Genomic DNA, 13299 nt, shown 5'->3' with positions numbered 1-13299 from the left:
GGTTTGATGCTTTCACCACCGCAGCCCAGGTTCAATTCCCAGTCAGGATAAACCTTATTTCTTACCGCTGAGTGAACTGTCACAATGCACAGGAATTCCTCTAGCAAACTGTTCAAACGAACCTGGAATTTAATGTCAGGAAGCATGAAGTGATTCATGTTGGTTGAAAAAAATGAAGAGAAGCAACATCAAACAAAGTGTACAAATCTACAATACTCTATTACAGAGCGAGTGGTTAGGATGTGGAATGCACTACCTGAGAGTGTGGGGGAGGCAGATACAATCGCGGATTTCAAAGGAGAATTGGACAGAAAATGCAGGCCTCCGGGGAAAAGGCTGGGGAGCGGCACCAGGTGGGTTAGTTTCCAGAAGAGTAAGAGGTCTCCCTTTTCAGACGGAGACGAGGAGGTTTTTTCTCCCGCCGAAGGTCGTTAGTCTGTGGAATTATTTTCCCCAGAAAGCAGTGGAGGCTGGGTCACTGAATTTATTCAGGGCAGAATTAGACAGATTTTTGATCGAGAAGAGGTTATGGGGGTTGGGGGCAAACAAAAAGGTGGAGTTGAGACCACAACCTGATCAGCCATGAGCTTATTGAATGGTGGAGCAGTCGCAATGGGCCGAATGGCCTCCTCCTGCTGCTAAATCCTATATTCCAATGACACGGGCCGAATGGCCTCTATCTGTGGTGTAATATTAGCTGTCATTCTGTGATATTATGAGGGGCTCCAGGGGCAAAATGGTTCCATTCCTACTCCTATTTGTTATGGTCTAATTCAGCGCTGATACCACTCAAGGCGATGGTTACGGTGCTTCTGTTTGCTCTGTAGGTTTGTGTCCGAGAGGCCCAAACCCTCGAAATTCGGTTGTAGCGTTTCATGAAACGTGGGTTTTAGTCTCTTATGAAGTGTGGGTTCAAATCCCAATACGATCGAAATTTCAATTAGTTTTTCTTTTTCGAAAATCCATTGGGATGCGCTCGGGGCAGCTGACGCCTGCGGTGCTTTATTTTGGTAGGAAGAACGAGGAGAGGCGATAAAAATTGCAGGGTGACCGGAAGTGGGTGGGGCCAAGTGCCAGCTTTTTCCACTGGAACCGTTCTGCAATTTTAGCTCAAAAACATTCATGCTCCTTTAGTAGTCGTGGCCGAATGGTTAAGGCGATGGATTTGAAATCCATTGTGGTTTCACCACGCAGGTTCGACTCCTGCCAACTGCGCTGTTTCCCTGTTTGTCCTTTTCGTTGTCTCGACAGCTAATTGCTGGTGAAATGAAATCAGAAGCTTCCAAATACTCCCGTGTTTTTTCCCCGCTTCACTTGCGCGCTCTTTCATTTCCGTTCATCTGAAAGTATTCACCAAATCGCCAGAAATGGAAGAAAACTGAGCCAAGTTGGTGACATGGGTGTTTGTCTCTCTTTAGGCCTCTGTCCCTCTCGGTGTATATGTCCGTCTGTGCTCCTCTGTGTCTGTCAGTGTGGTTTAGTTCACCGAGGGAAGAACACATTTTTCCCAGCGCAAAATTTGTTCACTTTTGTTATGTACCTTCGTGGTAAATGGTACAGGGAAATGAACAGGTTTTAATGTTGCAAGATATGATTGCCACTTCCTGTGTTTATTTTTGAGTGCAGACTGCTTGTTGACTCAGTGCCCGAAAGTTACACAGCGGAGGATGATAGAAACTTTCACTGAGCAACATTTAAACAGACAGTGGATTGCCCTCGTGTCCTTTTCATGTAATCAGTATGTGGGAGAGCCAGGAAGAGAGATCCTGTTTTATCTATACACTGTCATTTGCAAACCCTTCTCTTCCGGAAGCTTTGGGACTTCCATTCCCTGTCTCTGATTTCCAGGGAAAGCTTCGGTTCATGAACTGACTGTGTCTGCATCAAGCAGCTAATTGACCTGGGAGCTGGACGGGCAGAGGGAGCTGGAGGAGAGGCAGTGACAGAAGCAGAAACAGATGCGACACGACAGTGTTTTGAATTGGATGTGTCTCAGTTACTTTCAGTGATGAATTTCTGCCGCGTGTTCCCTTGTCAGTTTCACAGGAACCGCAGTGATGAGGTTGGTGGGTTTTGGAAATTGAAATTTACACAGGAGCAGCTTGTGGGACTATTTCACCTCACTGTCGATTTCGTGTTCCAGCTCCCAGAAACCGTTGTCCTCATTGGCTGAACAATTGCCATTGAACAAGCCCTTCCTGTTCCAAGTAAACGCGCCATTTTGTAGGACAAAGTTATCCCTGGTGAAGCGGGTCTGAAGCGAGGAAATGGCAAAATTGGAGTGGACGAGCCATTCTGCAAGGCTTGTGGACAGCGTTCGGAACGAGGAGGTGAAGGAAAAAACACACACGGGCTGTGAAAGGTTGTTTGGTGGAGAACTGAGTAGAGGGATAGAGTGACGTGGGGCTGTAAGTACACAAATCTTCGAAGGTAGCAGGACAAGTTGATCTCTCTGCTTTCTTTAAAAATAGCTCATGTGGTCCTTGGGTTCATTAATGGAGGCTTGGAGTTCAAAAGCAAACTGATGGTGCTGAATCTTTGTAAATCATTTATTTAACCTCAGCTGAAATATTATGTTCCCACTTTGGGAAAGATGTCAAGTCTTTGGAGAGGTTACAGGCAGTATTCACATGAACAGTGTCAGGGATAAGCTATTTCAATCATCTGGAAAGGTGGCAGAATCTGGTATTATTCTGACAGGATGGAGGAAACAGAAATGGGAATTTGGTCCAACCAGTCCGCTCCGGGGTTTATCATCCACTCCACCCTCCTCCAATTTTCCTTCATTTAAATCTACAATTGTAACTATCTATTCCCTTCTCCCTTAAATTTTTGCCCAGTTTCCAGTTAAATGTATCTGTACAATTCACTTCAACCACTCCCTGTGGCATCAGGTTCCACATTCCCACCACTCTATGGGTAAAGAAGCTATTCCACTATTTCACCTCACTGTTCACTTCATGTTCATGTCTAAGACACTCGATGCTGTTATTGGCTGAACAAGTCTCCTGTGTTTGAACTAAACACGCTTCCGCTCCTGGCCCTCCGCAGGGAATGTTGTTTTCTTGTTGCTGTGTGAACTGTCACAATGAATTTTGCTTCCAATCTCCACCCCTCCATCATCTTCACATGGTCCATCTCTGACACTTCTCTTCCCTTCCTTGACCTCTCTGTCTCAATTTCTGATGATAGACTGTCCACCAATATCCATTACAAGCCTACCGACTCCCACAGCTACCTCGACTACAGCTCCTCACACCCCGCTTCCTGTAAAGACTCCATCCCATTCTCTCAGTTCCTTCGCCTCCGTCGCATCTGTTCTGATGACGCTACCTTCAAAAACAGCTCCTCTGACATGTCCTCCTTCTTCCTTAACCGAGGTTTTCCATCCACGGTCGTTGACAGGGCCCTCAACCGTGTCCGGCCCATATCCCGCGCATCCTCCCTCACGCCTTCTCCTCCTTCCCAGAAACATGATAGGGTCCCCCTTGTCCTCACTTATCACCCCACCAGCCTCCGCATTCAAAGGATCATCCTCTGCCATTTCCGCCAACTCCAGCATGATGCCACCACCAAACACATCTTCCCTTCACCCCCCTTGACGGCATTCCGTAGGGATCGTTCCCTCCGGGAGACCCTGGTCCACTCCTCCATCACCCCCTACTCCTCAACCCCCACTTATGGCACCTCCCCATGCCCACGCAGAAGATGCAACACCTGCCCCTTCAATTCCTCTCTCCTCACCGTCCAAGGGCCCAAACACTCCTTTCAAGTGAAGCAGCATTTCACTTGCATTTCCCCTAACTTAGTCTACTGCATTCGTTGCTCCCAATGCGGCTTCCTCTACATTGGAGAGACCAAACGCAAACTGGGCGACCGTTTTGCGGATCACCTGCGGTCTGTCCGCAAGAAAGACCCAAACCTCCCTGTCGCTTGCCATTTTAACACTCCACCCTGTTCTCTTGCCAACATGTCTGTCCTTGGCTTGCTGCATTGTTCCAGTGAAGCCCAACGCAAACTGGAGGAACAGCACCTCATCTTCCGACTAGGCACTTTACTGCCCTCTGGGCTGAATATTGAATTCAACAACTTTAGATCTTAAACTCCCCCTCCCCCCATCCCCACCCCGTTTCTTTTCCCCCCCACCCGCTTTTTTTTCAATAATTTATATAGATTCTTCTTTCCCCACCTATTTCCATTATTTTTAAATCTAAAACTAAAACTAAAACCCCACCCCCACTAGAGCTGTACTCTGAATATCCTGTTTTCCATTCTTAATTAGCACTTTTCTCAGACAAAGACCACCACCTTCAACACCTCTTTGACCCTTTTGGCTGTGACATCTTTTGATTATTATCTGCTCACACCACACCCTCAATGTGTCTCTTCCCCTCCCCCCCCCACCCACCTTAAACCAATGTATATTTCTCCCTTGTTGAAACTATGCTGCAGTTCTGCCGAAGGGCCATGAAGCCTCGAAACGTTGACTGATTTCTTCTCCGCCGATGCTGCCAGACTTGCTGAGTTTTTCCAGGTAATTCTGTTTTTGTTTTGTCACAATGTTCTATGATTTCATCTATGAAATATATATATTCCACTGTACAGGTCTGTAGTCGTGGCCGAGTGGTTAAGGCGATGGAGTTCAAATCCATTGGGGTTACCCCGCGCAGGTTCAAATCCTGCCGACTACGTTTTCCATTATTTCTGATTTTAACCATTGATCTCAGAAACAGGAAATGGTATCGACATTTTCACAGCACCTGCAGTAGCAAAGTTTGACCAGTGGATGGCAGTGAAACAGTGATTGCTCACATCACATGAAGCAGGCGCTGTCTCAATTATTACTGCATTTGGCACTGTCTCTGTTCATATTAAATTAGACGCCGTTTCTGTTTCAATTACACTAAAACATGTCTCTGATCATATTAGAGAAGGTCATCTCTCAGTTGTTTCTCTAATTGGCTCAGCCACAGTTGTTTATGTACTGGACTAGGGCCACAATACACTTGGCACTATCTCAGTCATGACTGCACTGAAGCAGGTCTCGGCTAAAGTTACAATAAGCCATGCCCCAGATGACACTGCACTAGAGCTTGTCTCTGGTTATAGAAAACTAGAACATGTTTTTATTTGCATTTCACAAGACTCTGTCTCAGCTATTACTCCAGTAGAACCTGCCACGTGTCTATCAAACTGAACCCTGTCTCAGTTAATTCCCGTCTTTGCTTAAGTAACATTAGATGCTGTTTCTATTATTACTGCACTAGTAATGTCTCTGCTTAAATTGCTCTACGTCCTGTCTCATTAATTACCACACCAGACTCTGTCTCTGTTGTTACTGCACTAGCCCGTGTCTCTATAAGGTGGACGTCGAGCTCGAAATGGGCCTCTGACTTTGGCCTAAAACTAGAAGTTTCCCATTGACCCTTTGTTCCGCGCAGCTCCTGATATTCATTTTCATTACAGCCAACAGGATTACAGATGAGACATCGCCTGTTTTGTGTTTGTGTGTGAAAAGAAATCACGCTGCATCATTCCACAAAGATAAAAGATTTAACTTCACCAGAATGTTTCCGTTTGTTTTTATTCTCTCTTATTCAAACTGTAACTACAGATCGCCTAATACCGAAAATATTCATTGGTAGTATATTCTGTTGTGTGCTCTTGTTTAGAAATGCATGTCTTACCAACCATTTCATTGGTAAGACGGGCACGGAGAATGCTGTGAAGAGTAATTCACCTACTGAATCCCCAAACTCGCCCAGCACCTACAAGGCTCAATTCAGGAGTCTCCACTTGCTTGGGTGAGCGCGGCTCCAGTAACACACTGTTGGCTCCAGCTCGACACCATCCAGTACAAAGTAGCCCACTTGCTGACACCTCACTTATCACCTTCACCATTCACTTCCTCCACCACCGACGCACAGTAGCAGCAGTGTGTACCGTCTACAAGATGCATTGCAGGAACTCATCCTGGCTCCTTCGACTGCACCTTCCAAACCCACGACCACTACCATTTAGAAGGTCAATGGCAGCAGATAGATGGGAACACTACCACCTGGTACATTAAGTCCCCATAAAAAATGGAAAGGGGAACAGGATAACGTTCCACGTGGATGATATTTGATCGGCATGGAGATGTCTGAGAGGGAGAACAGGAAGTTAAAAGATGCGACATGAAAGCGGCAGAACTTGATGTATGTCAGTTGCTTTCTGTGATGAATGTCTGCTGTGGTAATGTGAGAGATTTTACTGCCGACTGTTTACACTGACACAAATTTCACTCCTGGCTAATCAATCATAACTGCCCTTTGAAAGCAGCGCGCCAGGCCGAATGGCCTCTTTCTTTACTATAACTGTCTATAATTTTATCTTTTCCAGCATCACGGTTACTTCTTTCACTGTCATTCCGACATTTTATTGCACACTATTGGGAAATGTACTTTCTTACATTCTATCCGACGCTTTTGAAGTCAAGACACTGAGCAATTTCAGGGGGTTTTCTTGTTATTTCTGGCACGGGATTTAGAATCAGACCAGTTGAACGACAGTTTATTGGTGCCAATCCTCCACTGTACTCACCCCTTAAAAAGAATGGGTGTCATGAGCTGAAGATGTCGTTTGAGTTCTAGTTAAACACAAAATTCTGTAGGAAAAAATTGTCTCTGGTGAAATTGTCAGAAGAAATGGCAAATGTGGCTCAGATAAAGCACGTTGCAAGAGTTATAGACAGCTTTCCTCGTGATTTAGAGGTGAGGATTCGGCCCTTGTGCTGCCGCGGTCCAGGATCGTTTCCTGGTCAGAGAATGAAGATTTATTGATCTGGTACAAACTGTTAAAACAGGCCTGATTTACTTACTGATTGAAAACCGAAACGCACAACAGCTCCGCCCGAATCAGTGGAGTGAGAGTTGAAGTTTCACATCAGAGCTGCAAATGTCACACGTGGAACAGCTTCGAGAAGAAATACAGTTTCTAATGTCCGAGGGATATGAGTTTGGACTATTTGTATTTACAAATTATCTCTCTCCAGCGTCCATTTCCTTAAAAACTCGACCATAAGGACCCGGTGAATGTCTGTTTAAATGTTGCTCGGTGAAAATTTCAATCACCTTCCACTTTGTAATATAAGCACTTAGTAACTGAACAGTTTCCACTCAAAAAAAAATACAGAAAAAATTTCCTCTTCAATCTTTTAAATTTATTTTTATTTTCTCTCTACGATTTTAATATGAAGCCACACAACTAATGAATGAAGTATGGATTGTGAAAAATGGGGAACGGAACCACATTGACACAGACAGAGGAACACACACAGACATATACACCGAGAGTGACAGAGGCCTGAGGAGAGACAAAAACCCAGAAAGAAAGGAGTTTGTTCCATTTGTGACTGCAGATTTCGTGAATCCATACAAATTAATTTAAATAAGAAAGCGCGGGTGTTTTTGTTTTATTCTATTTACCCGATAATTAATCCTGTTGGTACCTGGTTAAAATCGGGAATAATAAGAACCACAGTCAGCAGGATTGCAATCTACATTGGGAAGACCCGATAGATGTTGAAAGCATCGTTTTAAACACGCCTCCACGACTAACAACACATCCATAGTCCAAGCGGGCTCATATCAAGTTAGAGATGGTGACAAAATAAGTCACTCGGCCCATTGTGCCTGTGCTGGCTCTCTGGAAGAGCAGTTCAACCAATTCCACACACCCGCCTTTCCCCCACAGCAATTTGTATTTGTATTGCCTCTCCCCGTTCTTCCAAACAAAATCAAGGACCGCAATCCGCACGCTTCCCCCCACCCCCGACCCCAACCCCCGCCCGGTATTATACTGGAGTTGTCTCTTTTCCACCCAAACAGAATTCCTAAAGTGCCAGAAAGGGGGAAGCATCTGAAATTTTGGCAGCCGAGGGATTCGGACCCAGTCCGCCAGAGACTGGAACCTGAATCCAGCTCTCCCATTTCTAGAGCGCATTGAATCAGGTTGTAGATATCAGCCCAGAAATAACGAGGGTGACTTGATAAGAAAAAATGTGTTGTTTTAAATTCGCTATGAAATCAATTGCATAAATCAATTATGTTTATGTGAAAAAGTATATATAGAACTGCAGCAGCGAAAGCGCCGATCCCTAATCACCTCTGCGCCAGAGAAACTGTTTGCAAACCTCACAACCGGCTGATCTGTGCTACCTGTGCCTTTTATTTTCATTCCAGACCTCGCTCACCGGAGACACGTTTCTCCCACAAAATGACACGTTTATATCGAACACAAACGACTTCCTCAGCCAATGACAAGAGCGATTGCTGTTAGCTGGAATATCATTCGTTGTCACACAGTTCCGGGCTGTCACTGGGTCCTTCAGTGGCAAACAAAATAAAATAAATAGCAAAAATTGCCACCTCTGCTGGTCACCCAGCGAGTTCCAACAGATACTTGTTTTTTTGTGAATATAGGAGTTAGTCCGAATCCCAGCGCTGCCACAGTTTCAGTCACATTCCCCCTTTCAGGCACTTTAGGAATTTCCTTTAGGTGAACAAGAGGAGATTCTGGTTTAATGCTCCTTTATTTTGACAGGAAGAACGGGGAGAGGTAATACAAATATAAATGGCTGCGGGGGAAAGTCGGGTGTGTGGAATTGGGTGAATTGTTCTTCCAAAGAGCCAGCACAGGCGCGATGGGCCGAGTGACTTTTTCGCCATCTCTGATTTTATAAGAACACCTTTGAGCTCGGAGCAGCTGTTGGTCATAACTCAATGTTTGAGGTGATGGATTTGAAATCCACTGGTGTCTCCCCCTGTCGGTTTGAATCCTGCTGACTGCAGTTCTCATTATTCCTCATTTTAACCAGGTGCCGCCAACCTCATCCCTGTGAAACTGACAAGGCGACACGCGGCAGAAATTCATCACTGAAAGTAATTGACACACATCAAATTCTGCCGCTTTCATGTCGCATCTTTTAATTCCCTGTTTTCCCTCTCAGACATTTCCAGGTCTATCAAATGTCCTCTACCTGAAATGTTATCCTGGTCCTCGTGCACTGAATATGGTCGACTTTTAGTGCAATGTACTTGGCAGTTGGCTCTGTATCTCCGTGGTTAGAACACTGGTCTTGTAAACCCGGGGTCGCGCGTTCAACTCTCGCTGGAGCCTGTGGTTTAGCTGATGAAACCAAGTTCCGTGGAAAAGTGGGCGATGGGTGGGACCATGCTGCAAAACAATATTGATACTTGAAAAGGTGCCGTTCCCAGAACTACACACAGTCCCCCAGGTGTGATCTCACCAGGGCTTCGTGTAGCTGCAGTAAGCCTCTTTTCCATAACACCCTCTGAAACAGGTTGTACAGCAAGAGGAATTAGATTGTAGATATGGAATGGGGAGTACTCTTTATTCTAATTATTTCTATTTATCTCGAAGACCATATATGAATCCCCAGCACAACTCTCCGTGTAATTGGGTCAGGGAAACTTTGCTAATTTTCACACACTGAGCATGGACACTGCAGAAGCTCCTGCACCTCTTTCAGTATTGGTTTTCTTCAATCAGAGTTTTCAAAAGGGAATTGGGCAATTATTTGAAATGGAAAATAAAACTGCAGCGTTATGAAGGAAGAAAATGATATTGGAACTAAGTGGCAGAAAGAACACACCCGATGGGTCGAATGGCCTCCTAATGAGCTGTGTCAATTTACAATTAGATCAATTTCTCTGCAGCATTCCAAAATGTCCCACTCCAATTCTATTCCTGTGAAACAGGATATTGCAGTGCAGCATGTCTACACCGTTTGACATTCCATACAAGTCCCTTTGGCTATTTCTCACGAATTGTTTCTGTAGTGTAGTGGCCTCCCAGCGATGTCCATATCCTATAAATGATTAGAGAAACAAGTAGTGGTTTCACATTCACTTCACATGTGCAAGGTCGCCGGTTCGAAAACTGACGGAAACATTATCAACATTGAGTCATTTAATTGTGAGAAGTTGCACAATTCCCGTTTTTCGCCAAATAATAGCTGAATACATTATCTCACAGCCATGTGACATTGGCACTTCCCCAGACTTTAACTGATTTTCTCCAAAAGGGATGGTTGTAAGAAAGAGACAATAAGTCAGACGAATTGCAATAAGATAGTTCACACGTGTGTGAAGTGTTGACTGACCTGCTGATGTGCTGTGTCATTTTATGATTCTAATGTCAGGTCAATTTCTCTGCCGCATGGCTATGTTTTTCAGCCGAATTGTACTTCCACAAAAAAGGTTCGGAAGTGCAGTAAGACTGCACGGTTTGATATTCTAAGTCAGTCCATGTGGTTTTGCCCATTGTTTCTGTAGTTCAGTGGTTACTACGTACACACAAAAGGTCCCCTGTCTGGAAATAGGTGGAAACATTATCCAGATTCACACATCTAAGTGTGAGAGGAAGTTCCATAATTCACCTTTGTTGTTGAATATTAATTAAATATATTATCTCACCGCCACATTAAATCTGCCCTTCGCCAAACCTCAAAAAGACCCCCCCAAAATCAAGAGGGATGAAACTGACTAGGCACAAAAAATAACAGTTTCTTAAGTTAACAACAGAAATTAATGAGTTTACAAATGCAAATTCACAGTTACTTACTGACTGAAAGATGACTACCAGTGTGATCCAAAGAGTACCGTCATCCTAAAGTTAGATGCAACTGATACTATGATTGAACATGAGGGAGTGGGAGAGATGGTAGAAAATCACTTTGTATCACTCTTCATCATAGATCTTCATTCTTTCATGAGCATCGCTGGCCAGTATTTGTTGCACATCCCGAATTGCCCTTCAACTGTGTAACTTGTTAAAGCATTTCAGAGGGCAGTTGAGAATCAACCACATCACTGTGGGTCTGGAGTCACGTGCAGGTCAGACCAGGTAAGGACGGCCAATTGAATTCCCTAAAGGACTGGTGAACCACATGAGTTTGTACGGCAATCAATGATAGTTTCATGGTCATCATGACTGAGGAAATACTGAGGACATGTCTGATCAGAATAAACATCTTTTGAAAGTTCACCTTGAAAGGAATTGCATAAATAACTTATGTTTGTATGGAAAACTGGAGAAGGAACCCTAGTCCAACCCTTAATTTCATTGGGTAAGGGAACTATTCATTAAGGCAAACTGCATAGATTCTGCAGAAACTCCTTCAACAAAGGGGAATTTGGCAATGGTTGAAAGGGAGAACATTCTGATCCATGGAAAGAGAGAAGGAATTTGGGATTAATTGGCAAGATCATTGTAAAAAGCTGGTTTGAGTAAAATGTGCGCAAGGTCCTCTTGCTGCGCTGTGTCATTTGATGATGACATTGTTGATCAGTCTGTCTCCAGCATTCCTAATGAGAACAGCCGAATTCCATTTCTTCAAAACAAAGTCCCAAAGTGCTGCTGCATAACGTCACCGTTTAACATTCCAGACAGCTCCATTGGGATCCAGGCAGGGAAATGTTCCTGTAGCGCTGTGGTTACCCCGCTCATTTCGCATGTGCAAGTTACTCCATTCGATGCTCGTGAAAAACATTGTCACCCAGCTGTGTGGAAAAGTTACATCGCTCCCATTCCTGTTTGTTGTTGAATGTGAACTGAATGCTGGATCTTGCAGCCACATTAGATTCGCTCTTCACCATTTCTGAAGACAACATTCAGCAAAATAAGAAGATGTTTCCGCTGGCAGCGGGTGATTGGAGAGTGCGGGGCTGGAATATTGCTACTTGTTCCTGTCTCAGTTACCGTGGAGCGACTAATTGATGGGTTTGTTACAATCCAATAGCCTCATAGGTCTGTATTAATTTAGATGGGGGTACATGATCGTTCATTTTCTTTGTTATATCTGAAATGAATGTCCATAAACAAAGCTTGATGTGGGAGCTCAGTGGGTGAGAGCCGAGTTTGCAACTTGGGGGTGGGGGCGTGAGGATTTTCTTGCGGTTTCAGAGGCTCGAAACAAACCAGAGCGTTAATGAGTAATGACGGGGAGAAAACAGTGACAGCTTCGTCCCTGGGTGGTTTCGAACCACCAACCTTTCAGTTAACAGCCGAACGCGCTGACCAATTGCGCCACAGAGACATGGCGAGAGTACATATCCTCTATAAGATATCCTAAACCAATGGCTCAGCGAGTGAAAGCTTCAGATTGCCGCTACTGGAGTGACAATTATTCATTCTCAGTTTTACTCTTCCCAAATAAAAGAGTGGGACATTGATTGTGGATACATGGAAACAGTCTGATCCCACCCACTGCAGACACATCCATGTCACCGGGAACCAGCTCTCCTACAACCGGTGCCGTCTCCCTTCGAGTCTTTCGCTGTCTTGTCTGTTACCAAGTATTCTGATTGCCCCGAAGCCGATATTAGGTTTGAATTCCTGATGTGCAGTAACGAGAATCCTTTCAATGTCTCAGATCAGTTAATTTCACTGAGAACATCAGAGTCAATGTTCCAACGTCTTAAAGAAGGGAAAGGTACCTTGACTGTCTCTTGTCAGTCGGGCAGTTCGCCCTTCATTCCCCCCTGATTCCGGTTCCCAAAGAGTTTCTAAAGATTCACAAAGCTGGAGACTGGGTTTTCTGGTTTGGTTCCTTCTCCATTTTCCTACCTGCCAACTGACAATATTTTCCAAAATCTCGTCTCAATCCTCCGCCTTGCATCATGTCCAGGGATGAGGAAATTCAGTTTTGTGGAGAGATTATAGAGACCGGGATTGTTCTCTTTAGAGCAATGTCGGTTAAATGGAGAATTCATGGAGCTGCTCAAAATGATGGGTGTGGGAGGCAACGGGGACGGGGCGGTTTGATGGAGCAGATAGGGAGAGACTGTTTCCACTGACGGAGGTCACTAGCCAGAGGACTGGGATTTAAGATAATTAAAGAAAGACAGACTTGCATTTAGTGTAGTGGTTATTACGTTTGCCTAACAAGTGCTTCGAAATCGGGCAGAAAAATTATCACAATCTGTTCATTCACGTTTGTTGAATATAGTACCTTACAGCCCTGCCTCCTGGTCAATGCTTATAGCGCTTTTCCCGACCAGCGGGCGTCTCAAAGCGCTTTCCAGACAATGAAGGACATTTTGAAGTGTCGCCATTGTTGAGATGTAGGAAACACGGTAGCCAATTAGCGCTCAGCAAACTCTCACAACCAGCAACGTCATAATGAGCGGATGATGTGTTTTTGTGACGTTAACTGACGTATGAACGGGACAAGTGGCTGTGAGACACTGTATTCTCTTAATATTTAGTATCAAACGTGTTATTTTGGGTATTTGC

At 44.6% G+C, this 13299-nt stretch overlaps 1 long non-coding RNA gene and 2 other non-coding genes across 3 annotated transcripts in view; 1 reads left to right on the top strand and 2 right to left on the bottom strand.

The window, feature by feature from the left end:
- The window catches only part of LOC144698290 (uncharacterized), a 493807-nt gene that overhangs the window by 298850 nt on the left and 181658 nt on the right, over nt 1–13299 (bottom strand). The window lies entirely within an intron of this gene.
- trnas-uga (transfer RNA serine (anticodon UGA)) lies at nt 1134–1215 on the top strand. Its single transcript has one exon. It is a non-coding gene; the product is annotated as a tRNA-Ser (tRNA).
- On the bottom strand, nt 12027–12100 carry trnan-guu (transfer RNA asparagine (anticodon GUU)). Its single transcript has one exon. It is a non-coding gene; the product is annotated as a tRNA-Asn (tRNA).

The sequence above is a fragment of the Cetorhinus maximus genome, chromosome 23 (genome assembly GCF_964194155.1).
Source record: "Cetorhinus maximus chromosome 23, sCetMax3.hap1.1, whole genome shotgun sequence".
In the NCBI taxonomy this organism is placed as follows: domain Eukaryota; kingdom Metazoa; phylum Chordata; class Chondrichthyes; order Lamniformes; family Cetorhinidae; genus Cetorhinus; species Cetorhinus maximus.
The sequence above is the reverse complement of the archived record's forward strand: the minus strand, read 5'-3'. Positions and strand labels throughout refer to the sequence as shown.